Genomic DNA, 20,255 nt, shown 5'->3' on the forward strand with positions numbered 1-20,255 from the left:
GAAACACAACAAAAGGAAAAGACCTACAGAAAATCAGTTCAGTTCAGTTCAGTCGCTCAGTCATGTCAACTCTTTGCGACCCCATGAATCACAGCAGGCCAGGCCTCCCTGTCTATCACCAACTCCTGGAGTTCACTCAGTCTCACGTCCATTGAGTCCGTGATGCCATCCAGCCATCTCATCCTCTGTCATCCCCTTCTCCTCCTGCCCCCAATCCATCCCAGCAAGAGTCTTTTCCAATGAGTCAACTCTTCGCATGAGGTGGCCAAACTACTGGAGCTTCAGCTTCAGCAACTTTCCCTCCAAAGAAATCCCAGGGCTGATCTCCTTTAGAATGGACTGGTTGGATCTCCTTGCAGTCCTAGGGACTCTCAAGAGTCTTCTCCAACACCACAGTTCAAAAGCATCAATTCTTCGGCTGTCAGTTTTCTTCACAGTTCAACTCTCACATCCATACACGACCACTGAAAAAACCATAGCCTTGACTAGACGGACCTTTGTTGACAAAGTAATGTCTCTACTTTTCAATATGCTATCTAGGTTTGTCATAACTTTTCTTCCAAGGAGTAAGTGCCTTCTAATTACATGGCTGCAGTCACCATCTGCAGTGATTTTGGAGCCCCCAAAATTAAAGTGTGACACTGTTTCCACTGCTTCCCCATCTATTTCCCATGAAGTGATGGGACCAGATGCCATGATCCTCGTTTTCTGAATGTTGAGCTTTAAGCCAACTTTTTCACTCTCCACTTTCATTTTAATCAAGAGGCTTTTTAGTTTCTCTTCACTTTTTGCCATAAGGGTGGTATCTTCTGCATATCTGAGGTGATTGATATTTTTCCCGGCAATCTTGATTCCAGCTTGTGCTTCCTCCAGCCCAGTGTTTCTCATGATGTACTCTGCACAGAAGTTAAATAAGCAGGGTGACAGTATACAGACTTGAGGTACTCCTTTTCCTATGTGGAACCAGTCTGTCTTTCCCTGTCCAGTTCTAACTGTTGCTTCCCAACCTGCATATAGGTTTCTCAAGAGGCAGGTCAAGTGGTCTAGTATTCCCATCTCTTTCAGAATTTTCCACAGTTTATTGTGATCCACACAGTCAAAGGCTTTGGCATAGTCAATAAAAGAGAGCTAGATGTTTTTCTGGAACTCTCTTGCTTTTTTGATGATCCAGTGGATGTTGGCAATTTGATCTCTGGTTCTTCTGCCTTTTCTAAAACCAGCTTGAACATCAGGAAGTTCACAGTTCACGTATTGCTGAAGTCTGGCTTGGAGAATTTTGAGCATTACTTAACTAGCATGTGAGATGAGTGTAACTGTGTGGTAGTTTGAGCATTCTTTGGCATTGATACAGATTGATAATTACCTTGAATGTAAATGGATTAAATGCACCAACCAAAAGACATAGACTGGCTGGGTGAATGAAAACGCATGCATGTATGCACTTCCACTTACCACATCTTTCTGCTTAACCACCCCCCTCAACTTGCACATAATTATTTTATATTATTAAATTAATCATGTTCCCATTATGACTTGCAAATGTAATTATCTTTTACTTTGTGGCTGGCTATTGATTGTGAAAACTGATAGACATATTTCACTATTGTGATTATGTAACTATCACTCACTTAATACCATTGTATCATGATTGGTCAACAGAAAAATAATAGAACTCTATATCACCAAAACTAGCAACTAAAAAACAATTTTAAAAATACCTATAATCACTTTTTAAAATCCAGATGCTTATCAAAATTATCTTGAAGATTTTTGAAAAATGCTAATGTCCAGAAACTGTTTTTTCTTTTTTCCTCCAGAGCTCCAGATATGTTTCTAACGAACAGTCATGTCTAAAAACAACTGGACTATATGAGGATCTTTTACTTTTATCTAGTTTGCTTCACTTTTCCTACTTCATATTTAATGCTCCCATTTCATTTAGCTTTTGTTCTCTAATTTCTCCATCTCTTCTTTTTCTTTATTTTTTTCCTCAAGACTTTATCAAGTGTAGTAGAAAAGCTTTTGTATACATATATATAAATATGTATTATATATATTTGTTATAGAAACATATAGAAAACTTACGAATTTTTGCCTAACTAAATAAATTATAACATTTTGATTCCACTTGTTTGACTTAGTATGAATAGAATGCTAGATTTCTAATTAAAAATAGATATGCAATAAAGGTTTACTATATAGTATAGGGAACTATAGTCAATATATTGTAATAACCTATGATGGAAAATAATTTCAAAAATAATATGTGTGTATTCGTATAACTGCATCACCTTGCTGTGCACCTGAAACATAGTAAGTCAACTATACTTCAACAATATATATATATATATAGTTTTTACATATATATATACATATAGACACCACTATATGCTATTCTTGTGGATAGAACATGATACAACATAGAAAATCCCTGTCTTTATTGAAGTATACATTCAGTTAAAGAAGAAATAAATAAAAATGAATAAAAATAATGTACAACTCTGAGCTGTGTTTTGGCTCCATTTTGTACTTAATAACTTTGGGATGCCTATTAGACATCCAAATAGGCAACTGTGTGTGTAAGTGCATGGCTCAGAGGGAAGGTCTGGACTGGAGATATAAATTTGGAAATCATGAGTATATAAATGATATTTAAAGCCCTGACATTTTCAGGGAACTTAGTGAGTGAGAATATACAGAAAAAAAAAGAGATGGTCTGGGAACTCCAACATGAAGAGATCTGGAAGAGAAAGACAGACCAGCAAAAAGAACTGAAAGGGCGTGGCCAGTGAGTTATGTGGAAAACTATGTTTCCAGACAAGACAATACTCTGCCAATGACAGGGCATGGTAGGGGTGCCAACATGAACCCGTTCCTGCCTCAATGGGCCACTCCGCTTGGGGACCCTCTATTAGCCTGGCTGAGGTTTTCTCAGGACCGTGCTACTCTGAGGCTCTTCCTACCTGGTCCTCTTTCCCCTTCTTTCCCAAGTGTCAGATGAGTCATCTGGTCTGAAAGTTTTCCCTTCCAGCTTCTGCTCACACTCCCTCAGTCCATTCATAGATGTTTGCCTCAGTACATCTCTGGTGTGTCTGTTCTCATCAAGCGCCTGCTTTCCAGATGAGGATAATTCTGAGGCTTGCACTCAACGCACTTCAGTCTCCCCAGGGAAGTGTGCCCCAGCCCCCCGCTGTGCCTCTGGACTAATGGCATGCCCTCTGTTGGCTGCCGTCCCTTCCCCATATCACTTCCCTCTCACTGATCCACTTCCCTTCCACCTTCCAGTACACTACTTGCATTTGAAACTTTGTCTCTGAGGAAATCCATACTAAGCTAGATATTATAGAGACACAAATAATCAAAATACTTTAAGTATTCTCCAGCAGTAACTTTAGGGTGTTTTGTTTCTGGGGTTCCATTCCAGTAGATGGAGACTCTCACATACCAGCTATGTGAGGAGACAGGTAAAAGGAAATTTCAAATGGCCCTGGACCCACATGGTCACAAAGCAATTCACACAGTGTCTGGGATTTCCATGTTCCCAAGAGCCACAAGAACAACAGATGGCAAAAATAGTCTAGAGTTTATTTATATGCAGAGATTGTACAGTTAATGGGAAGAGGCTTAGCAAGTGAGCCAAATGCTAAAGCACACATCTGGGTGGATGTTTTGGGCAGCTGGGCATAAATCAAGAAGGTTATTGTTGTTGTCAAAGAACTGAGGGCTGTGATAACCTTCTCACAAGGCACCCATAGAAGGTCCCTGCTTCCAAAAGTGTGGCCTTGATCAGCCCTGGACCTTGAGCTCTGTTTGTCATACTTGACCTTCACTAACACTCCCTGTTGCCTAAATTAGGGCCTGAAAGCCTCCCTCCATTGGACACTGCTGCTAACTCTTTAAAGCTGTGAATTTTAGCCAACTCTTCATAACCCAGCTGCGCATTCTCTGTGGCTAATACCTTTCTCATACCACTGTGCTCCACCTCGAGGTAATTTGTTGCTATGGTCTGAATACTTGTAATTCCCCCAAATTCATAAGCCTGAAGGTGATGATATCAGTAGTTAGAAACTTTGAACATCAGGACAGAGCCTTCATGAAAGGGATTGGTGCTCTTATTAAAGAGTCCCCAGAGAGCCTACTTATCACTTTACCATGTGAGGAGTCAACAAGTCTGAGCTCCAGAGGAAGGCCTCCACACAACCACTCTGGCACTCTGATGTCAGACTTCCAGCCTCCAGAACTCTAGGAAATGAATGCCTGCTTTTTATAAGCTACTCAGCCTATGCTATTTCGTTATAGTAGCTTAAATGGACTAAGACACTTGTTCAACTGCAAAGCAATTTTAAAAGAAGATCAAGAAGCCTAGTTTTAGGAAGCTAAATCTATCCCTTGAGCATCTCCTAAAGGACCCAGCAATTCTACAGCTAAAAATTTACCTAAATAAAATATAATCAAAGAGGAGCACTATTCTTTACATAGTCAAAAGAAACTGAAAGTGAAAGTTGCTCAGTTATATCTGACTGTTTGCGACTGCATGGACTATACAGTCCATGGAATTCTCCAGGCCAGAGTACTGGAGTGAGTAGCCAAAATGGCAACCTAATGTTTAACAACATGGTATATGTCAAATAAAAATGCAGTGTGTCAATATGATTAAAATACTACACAACCTTTGAGAATCATGAAGGAATGTTCCTGGTATGATGAAAAGAAAATTACAAATATATGGATAGAATTATATGGAAATTATTTTTAATGTATGTTACATATATGTATACATGTGTAATATGTAAATATATGTATATATTATGTGTGCATATATATTTACATTTATATGTCCTAGTGTATAGGAAAGAGCCTAGAAGGATGTCTCTCACAAATGGTAATTTCTGAATGGTAAAATTATCAGTGATTTTCTTCTGCTTGTTTTTCTGCAGTTGACAATTTTTCTGAAAATGAGTAAGGTTTCCTTCAATATCAGGAAAGAAACATTGATAAATACTAGTTAATAAAAAAGAAGGAACTGTCATTATACTCCAAAGACAACCAGCATCCCTTTTGATGAGGGTGGGGTGGGGTCAGGGGTCAGGCATTGCACTGCTGCTGCTGCTAAGCCGCTTCAGTCGTGTCCGACTCTGTGCGACCCCACAGACGGCAGCCCACCAGGCTCCCCCGTCCCTGGGATTCTCCAGGCGAGAACACTGGAGTGGGTTGCCATTTCCTTCTCCAGTGCATGAAAGTGAAAAGTGAGTGAAGTCGCTCAGTCGTGTCCGACTAGTAGTGACCCCATGGATTGCAGCCTACCAGGCTCCTCTGTCCATGGGATTCTCCAGGCAAGAGGACTGGAGTGGGCTGCCATCGCCTTCTCCACAGGCATTGCACTGAATCAGCCAAAGGAAAGTAGTCATTCTTTTTCTTTCTCTCTCTGTGTCCTGAGCTGTATGAAGAGCCTGAAGGAAGCTGTGGTCACACTGCCATCAGGAGAATTTGTGACTGGTGTAAAGGATCATCGGGCATCTTCTAAGTTAGTGGGAAAGCAAACCCGCTAAAGGGAGCTCGTGTGAACCCCTGACCCTGCAATCAGAGGGCATCACAGAAGGATCCAAGGCAACTCCCCTAGCACTTTCTTCAGAATGAAGGAGCTTTACTTCTTCAAAGACACAAAACTAAGGTCTTTGTGCTCTTACTCCACAAATAAATGTAAAATTCCCAGAGGTACACACACCTATAAGCCAGATGCCTGACTTTTAAAATCTTGGATTAAGAAACAACTGGGGCTTCTCTGGCAGCTCAGCTGGTATAAGAATCTGCCTGTAATGCAGGGGAGATCCCAGTTTGATTCCTGGGTTGGGAGGATCCCCTGGAGAAGGGATAGGCTACCCACTGCAGTATTCTTGGGCTCAGTATTCTTGGTGGCTCAGATGGTAAAGAATCACCTGCAGTGCAGGAGATCTGGGTTCCGTCCCTGGGTTGGGAAGATCCCCTGAAGGAGGGCATGGCAACCCATTCCAGTATTCTTGCCTGGAGAATCCCCATGGACAAAGAAGCCTGGTGGGCTATACTCCATGGGGTCACAAAGAGTCAGACACAGCTGAGCAACTAAGCACAAGAACCAATAGGCTCTAGGGTTTGGGTTTCATCACTTAACCTTCCAAGACCCCCCTTTCTCATATCTGGAAAAGCATGGTCATTATCCTGCCTTGCTCCGAGGGAGGTTATTCGGCAAGCATCTTCTCAGGGACCCAGGAAAAAATTGCTGCAAAGACAGAACTCCCTGGGAGCTTGTCAACATCCTGATCTCATAAGGAAGGGCCTGATGAGTTACCTGATGTTGCTCCCCTCACAGAGGGACAATGTACAGCTTTGGGTGGACAACCAAGGATCCTTGAAGTTCTTGGTTGCAAGGAATAGAAATCTGTTTTGAATAACTTAACGTAAACAGGATTTATTGGAAAGTTGTCAGAGTTCAAGAGAAAGGAAAAAGTGGCCAAGGCACTAGGCTTCAGAAGAACAGGGCTGTGTTATGTCTGGATGTCCAAGGAGGATGACAACTGCCTTACAGCCAGAGAAGCTACAAGGTGAGATGGATTCCACTGCAGTAGCAGTGGAATGATAAATCCTCCGACATTCCCTCTCATCCCTGGGTCATTCACTCAGGGTACAGCACTCCAGGTGCCAGAGCATCGACGAGGAGCCTATCTGATGATTTCATGAAGGCAAGAGGGAGGATTTGCCTCCTTTGAAACTGCAATAGAAACTGGTTTCTGGAATCACCCTGCCAACAGCCGCAGTCACAGTGAGGACTAATCTTCCTTAACCTGGATGGATCTCATGTTCACAACCACAAAATGTCAAACATCGAGCCCAGATACCTCACTATCAAGTCAAATGAAGAAAGTATAGGCAATCTTATTCACAAAGAAGAAATACAGGCACAGACGTAGAGAACAAATGTATGGATAACAAGGGGAAAGAAGGGGATGGAATGAATTGGGAGATTGGGATTGACATATATACACCATTAATACGATGTATAAAATCAATAACTAACAAGAGCCTACTGTACAGTACAGGGAATTTTACTCTGTGATGATCTAAATGGGAAGGAAATCTAAAACAGAGGTATGTATGTGTATCTACAGCTGATTCACTTTGCTATACAGCAGAAACTAACACTACACTGAAAAGCAACTATATGCCAATATATATATATTTTTTTTTTGATATGTTGTGACAACAGTCAGTGTTGTGTTAGAAGCTGCTTCACTGATATCTACCTTCAACCAGCTTTTCTGGTCTTATTTCATTCAGTTCAGTTCAGTTCAGTTGCTCAGTGTGTCCGACTCTTTGCGACCCCATGAATTGCCCCATGCTTATTTCATTACTGCCTATTAAACCCAGAGTACTTGCAACAGTATCTCCTAAAGACTTGTTCCAGCTTGCTATTTTGTATTAAAAGTGCCCCCCTGCTCACCACACAGTCTCTCTGTAGACTCCTTCAGTATATAACAAAATTCATCCATTTTTTTTTTTCAGGCCCAGTTCAAAAGCCATCAACTCCATTGCGTTTCCCAGCCATCCCTACCAGAAGAACCCTTTCTCCTCCAGACTCCACTGTGAATCCATGTCTATAACCCTCTGAAGAGGATTCAGTCTTAGAGTGCTGCTGTGTGAAAAAGCAGAGCCTGTAAAGGCAAAAAAAAAAAAAAAATTTCTCTCATTCCCTATATCCATGGAGCCCTCAAATACCAGACTCCCTCCCGTCACAAAGCATCTCTTTATCCCAGCCCTTCATTACTTTATTTCCGGCTTTCCTCTCTCCCATCTTCATTATGTAAGTAAGACAAACTTCTCCAGCAAGTCTTTGTTTTGTCCTTCTCTGCACATTTTCTGATTCTCTCTTTTTCTCTTTTGCTTTCCTTCACCCCTCCCTTCTGTGTCCCTGTCCATCTCTCTCACAAACACACACCCACATACATACACACACTCCCCAGGGGACCGGAGGAAGGAAATTAAGGTGGACGTAAAGGGAAACGCTATGAAAGGGGAGATGCTATAAGCACCTTCAAGTTAATAAACCTTATCCTGTTACATATTTATTACACATTTGGAAAATTACCTCAAAATAAAGTTATCTGTGCACATGCATTTTCTTTCCAACTGAATTTTGAGAAATTCCAGGGCAGAGACCAAGCCTCAGTCACCTCTTTTGCTCTCATAGAGAGCATACCTGATACTTTTTAACCACTCAACATACATATAATGAATTAATGAGCACATGCATTAGCTAATTAATTAACAATAATCAGCGGGTCACCTGTAGCTATGGTTGTGCTGACAGTGACACAGGAAGCAAATTAATGATTTTCTAGCTTTTGATCCCTAGAAGTTTTATTTCTGCCCTATCTGTACAGATATCATTAATGAGGACTTCAAATAAATGAGATCTATCTAAGAGACAGGCTTACTACCAAGAGGAGCTGCAAACCCATTTTGATCTTTCACAGAAAGAAGGGCAGATGGGACTCACAGCATACTCACTCTTTTAAAACGAGCTTTAATTTAATTTCCTTGCCTCTGGCAGTATCTCTTAGAAGCAGCAGAGTGAATGGCTGTGACAGGATTCAAAAGAGGGTGGAAGCTGAGGGGTCATCAAAGCTGGGAGGTCAGTGGCAGCAGGCCCCTCACCAGAATGCCTATCACAGGGCCCACCTCTCCCATCACCGCATGTTTGAATGCTTCAATAAGAGAGATAATTACTATTTCATTGATGCAGTACTTTCTACTTCACTTTCCCAAGTCCATGACCTCATTTAATCCTCTAAGCCATCCTGAGGCCCTCTTTCCTTTTCCTCAGCTACCCCTATCCTATCTGCCCAAGTCCACAATTTAAAGCCACATTTAATAAAAAGGTACATACCTACAACATCAGTGATGAAACAAAGAGAGGAAAAAAATATTTAGGCCATATTACAGAACATACATATGATGGTTTCATTGTTTAGACTCTTTAAAAGTTGTGATAATGAGGAGCTCAAAACTTATTAAGATCTACTAGATGTCTGAAATTTTCCATGCATTTCATCCACCAAACTATGCTGCAAAGAAAACACGGTTATGGCTCCCAATTTACAGATAAATAAACTAGGGCATAAAGAGGTTAAGAGACTTGCCAAAGGTGAAAGCATAACAGACAACGAAAGTTGTCCGTTCCTGTGCACAGAATCACCACGTTAACTGTTTCCATGCCCAGATCAAGGGAGAAGATGAAGAACTGAAGAAAATTTCTGTACTGTAAGACTTTACAGCTTTTAACATGGTGTTTTGCATTGCAATTCTGTAAAAGCTAGCTTCTGAATTCATTTGCTCATGATACTTTTGTTCTGGTGGAAGTAGTGTGCCAGTTTGGGAAAGATGCCATGAGTTTAGCGTCTACCTTGAATTCAAAGCCCCTGGAAAGCTGTTTGATGGTTCCAAAGAAGGCTCTAAGAGCAGCCTCACAGCACATCATGAAAACCAAGAAGAAACATGACCTGCCATTTTCATCACCCCAGGCTCTTCAGTAAGTTGTTGTGCCCATTTTTTGGAAAGAAGAAACAGGCCTACACAGGCTTGTCTGATTTGCCTAAGTCATGGAATCATGATTCACACCAAGACAGGCTAACCTCAGAAGCAATGCTCTGAATTCCTGGACAGTCATACTGCCACTGCCATGTGGGCAGTGAGCAACAGGAATCCCTGAGCCACGGCATATCACCATGGCAACAGCACAGGCTAAAGGACAGAGCCTGGCTGTGACTTTGGGCTGAGCCAACTTCACTAAATCTCAGTTTTTTCCATCCATAAAATGAGAGCAATAAAACTGACTTTTTAGAGATTGATATAAAGATTAAAGACTTAGTAACTTGCCTACAGTAAATGCTTGATAAATATAAGCAAATTAAGTAATTAATTCCAAACAAAACACATCACATTTTCTAGAAGAGTTTTACTTTTCAAGGTAAGGTGATATTGTCTCCCTGAAATTTCTCCCAAGGCACAGATGACAGCAGACAGGACAGGGAAGACAATACGGAGTCACAAATCTCTGGTTCATTTGTCTGGCTGGGGCAATTGCCACAGGAAGACATGAACATACAGGCTCAATGTATTCTTTTTTGTTATAATCAGCCTTCTTCCTATGCTCTTCTTTATTGTCCTGTACCCACCCTGTTCAGATTCCATTTAGATTCTCCCTCAAAGAAGAACTGCCTCTCTTCATACACACTTCACTTTACTCTTTCTGACTGTTGCCTTCACTTCCATATGGCTTATTTAACAATGTTGTGACCTAGCAGGACCCCTCTAACCTGGGCTCCTGAGAGTGGTGTCTACTCACCTGAGAACCACCAGATCTTCTTCAAACAGTTGAACCTCCAAACGTTTTGTTCACCTCACATTTGGGACACAGGAATGTAAATACTCCGCAGTCTCTTTGGCCTCTCTGGCCTCTGTGTTATATACAAGCAGGTATTCCACGTTCTCCCAAACCTACTAGTATGTTCTCATTCAATAATGTAATATACCGAATGTTTCCAACATCAGTTCAGTTCAGTCACTCAGTAGTATCTGACTCTTTGCGACCTCATGAATTGCAGCACGCCAGGCCTCCCTATCCACCATCAACTCCCGGAGTTCGCTCAGACTCACGTCCATTGAGTCAGTGATGCCATCCAGCCATCTCATCCTCTGTCGTCTCCTTCTCCTCCTGCCCCCAATCCCTCCCAGCATCAGAGTCTTTTCCAGTGAGTCAACTCTTCGCATGTGGTGGCCAAAGTACTAGGGCAAAAGGGTACCTTTGCAAACACACTAGTGCTATATGTATATTTCTTTTTTTACATTTTCTCCTCTGATACAGTAGATTCCTCTTCTGATCAATACTATCCATGAAATAAACAAAAGAAAAAAGTAATGAACCCGAATCTACTAGCACCTAGTACAAGCAACCATGAATGAAACGGCCATCACTAATCCATACAATGCTTTGCTTTGCAAATTAGCAAAAAGGAACTTCTTCTGGGCCTCACAACAACACACAACAGGGCAAGTCTGGGTTGGACTTCAGTGCCCACCTCCCCACCCTTCTGGATGCTCTCAGAACATCCCTAATAACGGTACAGGGTGGCCTTGATCATCTTTTTCTAGATTACTACACTAATTTATGTTCTCCTTTCTGTTTTATCTTGACAACGTATATCCTATTCTCAACATAGCCCTTGAATTGATCTTTTCAAAATGTGCATCAGATCATATGCCCCTCCTACTTGAAATCGTCACCCTTGGAATAAAATTCGAAATTCTTCACATGAGCAACAAGACTCTGCCAGATCTGGCTCCTTCTTTTCTCATTCTGAACACTCTTCTCTTGTTCACTCTACTTCAGCCACAACGACCTTCTTTCTGTTTCCTAAACACTCTGAGTTTGTTCCCACTTCAGGGTTTTTGTTTCTTCTATTAGTCAACTAAACTGCATAATAATCTCCCCTACATCAGTGGCTATCCACAATAAACCTTTATGTATGGGTGTGCCTGTGTTGACAGGTCTGCAAGTCAGCTATGCCTCTGCAGGGACAGCTCTTCCTCAGGCTGCAAGTTGGCTGGGGCTGGTTCCATGCTATCAGTTGGGTTCAGACCTGCCCCATGAATAATATCCTTCCTGAATCACTGCCACCAGCCCTGTTCTTTTCATTGTAAGTGGCAGGAATATGAGACCAGGCTATACCACGTGAATAAGTTTTAAGACATGGAGACTATTCCATTGGCTAGAATAAGTTATATGACCATGCCTCGCATCAGAGGGACAGAAAATCCACTCCACCCAAAATGAGAGTGCATCTCAAAGTTACCTGACAAATATGATGGGTATGTATCCCTGTTACAGGGCAGTGAGATATTTGGACCCATAAGCCTATAGATGAGATTATTCCCCGTACTAGGAATGTTCTATCCCCACATTGTCTCATGGCTAGCTCCTTCTGTCTGAAGATGTCACCTCCTCGCAAAGGCCATCTTGGGCCACTGTATTCCAAAAGTACATGTACCACCATACATACTGGGATACATGCCCAGTGGAGGAGGAAATGGCAAACCACCCCAGTACACTTGCTGTAAAATCTCATGAACTGTATATAAGTTGATATATACAACTGTATATAAGTTGTATGTAATTGTATATCAGTTGTATCCAACTCTTTGTGACCTCATGGACTATACAGTCCATGGAATTCTCTAGGACAGAATACTGGAGTGGGTAGCCATTCCCTTCTCCAGGGGATCTTCCCAACCCAAGGATCAAACCCAGATCTCTCACATTGCAGGTGGATTCTTTACCAGCTGAGCCATGAGGGAAGCCTGAACTGTATAAAAAGACACGAAAAAAAAAATATGATACCAAAAGATGAGTCCTGCAGGTTGGAAGGTGTCCAATTCGCTATTGAGAAAGAGCTGAGGACAATCACTAATAGCCCCAGAAAGAATGAAGGAGCTAGGCCAAAACAGAAACGGTGCTCAGTTGTGGATGTGTCTAGTGATAAGAGTAAAATCTGATGCTGCAAAGAACAGTAATGTATAGGAACCTGGGAAGTTAGGTCCATGAATCAAGGTAAACTGGATGTGGTCAAGCAGGAGACGGTAAGAATAAACATCGGCATCTTAGGAATCAGTGAACTAAAATGAACGGGAATGGGAGAATTTAATTCAGATGACCATTGTATCTACTACTGTGGGCAAGAATCCCACAGACAAAATGAAGCAGCCCCCATAATCAACAAAAGAGTCTGAAATGTAGTACTTGGGTGCAACCTCAAAAATGACAGAATGATCTCAGTTCAATTCCAAAACAAAGCATTCAATATCACAAATATCCAAGTCTATGCCCCAACTACTAATGCCAAAGAAACTGAAGTTGAGTCAGTTTATCAGTTCTCTGAAGTCATAGAAGACCTCCTAGAACTAACACCAAAAAAAAAAAAAGAAGAAGTTCTATTCATCATTGGGGATTGGAATGCAGAAGTAGGAAGTCAGGAAATACCCAGAGTAGCAGGCAGGTTTGGCCTTGGAGAACAAAATGAAGCAGGACAAAGGCTAACTGAATTTTGCCAAGCGAATTCACTGGTCACAGCAAATACCCTTTTTCAACAACACAAGAGATGAGTTTACACATGGACATCACCAAATAGTCAATACCAAAATCAAACTGATTACATTCTTTGTAGCTGAAGATGGAGAAACTATATACAGTCAGCAAAAATAAGACCTGGAGCTAACTGTGGCTCAGATCATCAGCTTCTCATAGCAAAATCCAGGCTGAAACTAAAGAGAGTGGGGAAAACCACTAAGTCAGCCAGGTATGACTTAAATCAAATCCCCTATGAATATGAAGTAGAGGTGATGAATAGATTCAAGGGATTAGATCTAGTAAATAGTTCTCCTGAAAAACTATGGACAGAGGTTCGTAATATTGTATAGAAGGCAGCGAACAAAACCATCCCAAAGAAAAAGCAAAGCAAGAAGTCAAAGTGCTTATCTGAGGAGGCTTTAAAAATAGCCGAAGAAAGAAGAGAAGCAAAATACAAGGGAGAAAGAGAAAGGTACATCCAACTAAGCACAGAGTTCTCAAGAATAGCAAGGAGAGACAAGAAGGCCTTCTTCAGTGAACAATGCTTAAAAATAGAGGAGAACAGCAGAAGGGGGAAAGTCTACAGATCTCTTCAGGAAAATTGGAAATATCGAGGGAACATTTGGCCCAAAGATGGGCACAATAAAGGACACAAATGGAAGAGACCTAGTAGATGCTGAAGAGATCAAGATTACATGGAATAACTGTACATAAAAGGTCTTAATGAACCAGATTACTATGATGGTGTGGTCAGTCACCCAGAACCAAATATTCTGTAGTGTGAAATCAAGAGGGCCTTAGAAAGCACTGCTATAATAAAGCTAGTGGATCTGATGGAATTCCAGTAGAGCTACTCAAAACCCTAAAGCATGATGCTATCAAAGTGTTTCACTCAATATGTCAGCAAACCTGGAAGACCCAGCAGTGGTCTCAGGACTGGAAAAGGTCAATCTTCATCCCAATTCCCAAGAAGGTATTAAAAAATGTTCTATTAAATATCTCCCAGGTTAGTAAGGTCATGCCTAACATCTTGAATGCTAGCCTTCAGCATTATGTAAGCCAAGAACTTCCAGATGCCCAAGCTGGTTTTAGAAAAGGCAGAGGAACCAGAGATCAAATTGCCAACATAGAGATCATAGAGAAAACAAAGGAATTCCAGAAAAAATATCTACCTCTGTTTCATTGACTATGCTAAAGCCTTTGACTGTGTGGATCATAACAAACTGTGGAAAGCTCTTCAAGATATGGCAATACCAGACCACCTTACCTATTTCCTGAGAAACCTGTATGTGGGTTAAGAAACAACAGTTAAAACCCTGTATGAACAACCAATTGATTCAGGATTGGGAAAGGAGTACAGCAGGGCTGTCTGCTGTCACCCTGTTTATTTAACCTTCATGCTGAGCACATCATGAGAAATGCCGGGCTGGACGAGTTACAAGCTGGAATCAAGACAGGCTGGAGAAACATCAGCAACCTCACATATGCAGAATATACCAGTCTAACGGCAGAAAGCAAATAGGAACTAAAGAGCCTCTTGATGAGGGTGAAGGAGGAGAGTGAAAAAGCCAACTTAAAAGTAAATATTAAAAAAACTAAGATCATGGCATATGGCCCCATTATTTCATGCAAATAGAAGGGGGAAAGGGAGAAGTAATGACAAATTTCCTCTTCTTGGGTTTTAAAATCACTGTGGATGATGACTGCAGCCATGAAATCAGAAGACAATTGCTTCTCAGCAGGAAAGCTATGACAAATCTAGACAGTGTGTTGCAAAGCAGAGCCATTACTCTGCCAACAAAGGTCCATATAGTCAAGGCTATGGTCTTTCCAGCAGTTATGCATGATTGTGAGAACTGGACCATAAAGAAGGCAGAGTGCCAAAGAATTGATGCTTTCAAATTGAGGTGCTAGAGAAGACTCCTGAGAGTCCCTTGGACAGCAAGGAAATCAAACCAGTCAGTCTTAAGGGAAATCAACCCTGAATACTCATTGGAAGGACTGATGCTTAAGCTGAAGTCCTAGTATTTTGATCACCTGATGAGAACAGCCAACTCACTGGAAAAATCCCTGTTGCTGGGAAAGATTGAAGGCAGAAGGAAAAGAGGGAGTTGGTAGATGAGATGGCTGGATGGCATCACCAGTGCAATGGACATGAACTTGAGCAAACCCCAGGAGAGGGAAAGGGACAGGGAGGCCTGGTGTGCTGTGGTCCATGGGGCTGGAAAGAGTCAGACGTGACTGGGTGACTGAACAACAACAACGGACCACAGTTCAGTTTATGTGCTTCCAATGACTCTATAATCCATTATTCATTTTTGTTTTGTTCATTGTATGTATAGATTGAAATTCATTTACTTATGTCTTGGCTTACATCTTTATCATATCTCCCCTCACTAGGAATGTAAACAAGGATTTTCTCTGCCTTATTCACTGCTCTAACCACAATTTGGCATGGAGTTACAGTTCAACAAATTTTGGCTGGATAAGTACAGTCTAGAAACCTGTATTCTTATTCCTTAATTCTATGTTAGTCCCTCAGCATATTTTCAATTACTTGCTGTCATACATGAATAAATATGTGAATGTAGGGGTGGGCTTCCCTGGTGGCTCAAATGGTAAAGAATCTGCCTGCAACGTGGGAGACCTGGGTTCAATCCTTAGGTTAGGAAGTTCCCCTGGAGAAGGGAACATCTGCCCACTCCAATACAGGGCCTCCCTTGTAGCTCAGTCGGTAAAGAATCTGCCTGCAATGCAGGAGACCTGGGTTTGATTCCTGCGTCAGGAAGATCCCTTGGAGAAGGAAATGGCAACCCACTCCAGTATTCTTGCCTGGAGAATCCTATGGACAGAGGAGCCTGGCAGGCTATGGTCCATGGGGTTGCAAGAATCGGATGCAACTTAGCAACTAAACCACCAGGCATGGGAGAGTCAGAGAAGATGATTACATCTACAATGTAATATAGATGTAATATTGTATGTAAGATGTAATATAGATGTAATATTGTATGTATGATGTAATATAGATGTAATAAAAATAGAGGATTTCAAATCAAGCTCTGGCATCCTAAGACCAAAGACTCAGTGTTATTGCTATGAAGTAGAAATAAAAATAGTAGATTTTTCTGCCAAGGATTGAATTAGATGATGCGTGTGTAATACTTACCTTAAAGAGAGCAGAGTAGTAAGTAGTGATTTGAAAAGGGTAAGACATAACCCAGACAGTGGAGGACTTATAGGACAATGTGAAAAGTTGTTGATGAGTGGCTCAGATGGCACACGTATTTCTGAGGTTTTTCCAACCAGATTTCCCCAATGATTTCATTGGTAACAAGTAGATTGGCAGACCTCTGTTCCTGTTGTCATGCAGGCCATTCAGGTTGGGACTGGCTGTTGGCTGTATTCCCCAAGTAGCCTGTCTATGCTTCTCTGTGCTGAGGGACTATCAATGGCCATAGTTTGTTTTTTTAACTAGTTTATACTTCCTCAGGCATTGCTTCAGGTCTACAAAACAGTCTCTATATCTATCCTAAATGATATGATCACGTTTTTCCATTAGATTCTCATAAAATTCCATCTTGAGAACATGGAGCTGGATTCAATCTTTTAGCTTTTTAAAGGACTCTACACCCATCATTTTGGAACAGCCTGCTTCTTAGAAGAACTTTGCAAATGAGTTAATTTTCCCATAAGTAGGTAAGAAACCAACCAGACAGCCCTGTTTTGGTAAAAGGATAAATTAAGGCAAAGAGCAGAAACTGACCCCAAAGTTAGTTCTCCTAGTTGCAAAAATATGTGGTTAATTCTCTTATTTTAGAACTGACCTTCAATTCGTATAGGATTCCTAAATAGTCATCCCTCCTCCTTTATAATGATTACCAAAATTTAGTAGTTTAATAATACTTTTGTGGCAAGAGTATAAGAAAACAGTTACTCTTGCTTACTGGAAGTATAATTCTATAATATTTCCCAAGAGTAATTTGGCATTTACATTCAAATTTAAAATGCACATCCACTTTGGCTGAGAAACTCTGTGTCTAGCACTCTAAGCAACAGTTGTTCCTGTAAAAATATGTGTACATATAAGATAATCTATATACACACTATAGAATATGCAGATAAAGATTATATATAGATAACTATATCTAATTCTCAGCATTGTTTGAAATAGTGAAACAAACAAGCCTACTTACACTGTATATGCTAAGAAACACACTGGAAGGCTGCACAAAAGCTATTTGGAACAGTTATTGGAGAGACAATGGAACCAAAGGCACAGAGAATTAGAAAAGCACCAAATGGAAAGAAGAAACTTACTTTTCCATTTATGGGGTGATGATTAAATTTTTATACATGAGTGTGTTTTAATTTTATTTTGAAAATATGTAGATAATTAAAAGAAAGCAAACGTATCTTCCCCTACAGGACTGTGTGAGGTAGACATTTAAAGGCACCCAACTTCTCTTGTCCATGTTCCTGGTTCATTTGCTCCCAACTCAGAGACAACATACACATTCTTCCTAAAATGAGAGAATCGACTTCAGCATCTCAAGGATGCCAGCCTGAGGAGGAAACAAACCAGCAGGGAGTCTCTGGCTTGGGGAAAGGGGCTGGCTTGGGGAAATCAACAGGCAAGATTTCAGAGCACAATCAAGCAATGTCATATTGTGGAAGGTATTAGCTTGTTCTTTGGTCCTTTTGGGAAGTGCCATCTGTCTCTCCACCCTGGAAATAATGGTGCATAGCTGGAACATGAGCCTTAATGAGTTCAAAATCCTCCTTGCAGTCTGAAGGGAGGGTCACTCTGGCAAGGTCAAACACTAGAATTCAGTTATTTTTTAATTTAATTTTTATTGGAGGACAGTTGATTGACAATGTTGTGTTAGTTTCTGCTATACAGAAAAGTAAATCAGTTGCACATATACATATATCCACTCTTTTTTTAGATCTTATTAATATTCCCATATAGGTCCTTGGAGAGTACTGATTGGAATTCCCTGTGGTATACAGTAGGTTCTTATTGGTTATCTGTTTTGTGTATAGCAGTGTGTATATGTCAATCCAGTTATTTCAACAAAAGGGCCATGAAAGAGGTAAGAGATGGAGTGGATGTCATCCATCCTGCACTGGACAGTTCAAGCGCGTGTCGTAGGAAAACTGCTTTGAGCATCTGTGACAGGGGTTGGCCATCCCAACAAGGACAACAGTGGCTTTTTGTTGACTATATGCTCTGAGCCAGGCATTGTGCTAAGCTTGCAATACACACTTTCTCATTAGGCCCTTGCAACAGACTGGCCATGTTGATCTTCCAGATTAAATACTTATCCAACAGATAAGTGGCAGAGCCAGGAATAAAACTACATTGGCCTGATTTCTCAAGCCCAGGCTCTCATCCACTCTCAGACAAGATGCTGTTATTTTTTGCCCTGACATTCTAAGTGGCTTTTTAGAGAAACAGGGTCACTCAGACTGCCCTACACAACAGTAGAAAGGTTTATGTGTCTGAACACCCATTATATAGGATTCCTGGGCCAGGGCTCATGGGCACTTTGCCTTTCCCTTTGGCCATCTCAGCCAGAACCAAAATAACTACTTGTTAAGTGCACAGTCATCATTGTATTGATCGTTTCCCAAGCTTCTCCGGTTTGTCCTGATAGACACCCAACCTTCTATTTCACTCTTCATCCCCCTTCATTCTATGCATCAGAACAACAGAATACTATAAAGGAGATGCTGTTTTCTTCCTTTTATTCTTGCAGAAATGGAGCATCTTGCCCAGAGTTCCCTAACTAATTATTAACATTTCAGAATCTCAAACTCTTTCACTGATGAACAGGAGATGATAATATCTAACCCTCAGAGGGGCAGAGATCAGGTCTCTGAAGTTCAGAATACAAAGTAGTCATGCAATAAATTGCACCTGCTCTCATGTCATTTCAAAGTAGTTATATCACCCTGGGAAGCCATCTACAACCTGTGTGTCCCTGGTCAAGGTATATAACTTCTCCAAACACCACCTGTCCAATGGAAATATTATTAAGCTCACCCAGCTCTAATTTTGAGGATAAAATAGAATAAATACATAAAATAACTCTACCAGTGACTGGCTCATACTCAGAATTGAATATATGAAAACCTCCTCTGGTAAGAATGCTGTTGACATGTGCCCATCTGTGTAACTCCAAGAATTTGATATGTGGTTATAGAAGTAATATGCTCCTTCTCCTTCTCCTTCCCCCTTCCCTCAACCCTCTTTTCCCCAGATTCCTTGGGTAAATATTGAATATTGTTGCTCCTGTTTAATTGCTCATCCATGTCCAACTCTTTGTGACCCCATGGACCGTAGCCTACCAGCGCTCCTCTGTCTAGAGCTTTTCCAGGGAAGAATACTGAATAAGTTGCCATTTCCTTCTCCAAGGGATCTTCCTTACCCAGGGATTGAACCAGAGTCTTCTGTATTGGCGGGTGGATTCTTTACCATTGAGTCACCAGGCAAGCCCGATATTGAATATTATGTGGGTATGTGTGTGTCTGCTAAGTCACTTCAGTCTGACTCTTTGCAGCCCTATGAACTGTAGCCCACCAGGCTCCTCTGTCCATGGGATTCTCCAGGTAAGGGTATTGGAATGAGTTGCCATGCCCTCCTCCAGGGGATTTTCCTGACCCAGGGATAGATCCTGTGTCTCTTATGTCCCCTGTTTTGGCAGGTGGATTCTCTACCACTAGCACCACCTGGAAAGCTCCATATTGAATATTACGCAGTAATTATTCCCTTCCCTTAATGCTGCCTTTTAATAAGACAAGACAGCTCTACCACTGGCTCCAGCTTTTCTTCTCATCCTTCAAGTCTCTGAGGACTCCTCCCAGTGGCCTGCAGCAAGATGCCTCAGAGTGGGGTGCATTTTGGCTGAAGTCTGTTTCAGAGATATAGCCCATGTGATTCTCAGCTCTGGCCATATGCTTGATCACTTCCAGCACAGCTTTTGATGTGAAAGGGAGGAAGTAAGACTCTCTCTTACCCATGGCTAAAAATAATTTCAGAAGGCTGGAGGCAAAGCAGAGGTGATGCCAGCTATCTCCTGGAACAGTTGATAAAACG

This window comes from Capricornis sumatraensis, chromosome 9 (assembly GCF_032405125.1).
Source record: "Capricornis sumatraensis isolate serow.1 chromosome 9, serow.2, whole genome shotgun sequence".
In the NCBI taxonomy this organism is placed as follows: domain Eukaryota; kingdom Metazoa; phylum Chordata; class Mammalia; order Artiodactyla; family Bovidae; genus Capricornis; species Capricornis sumatraensis.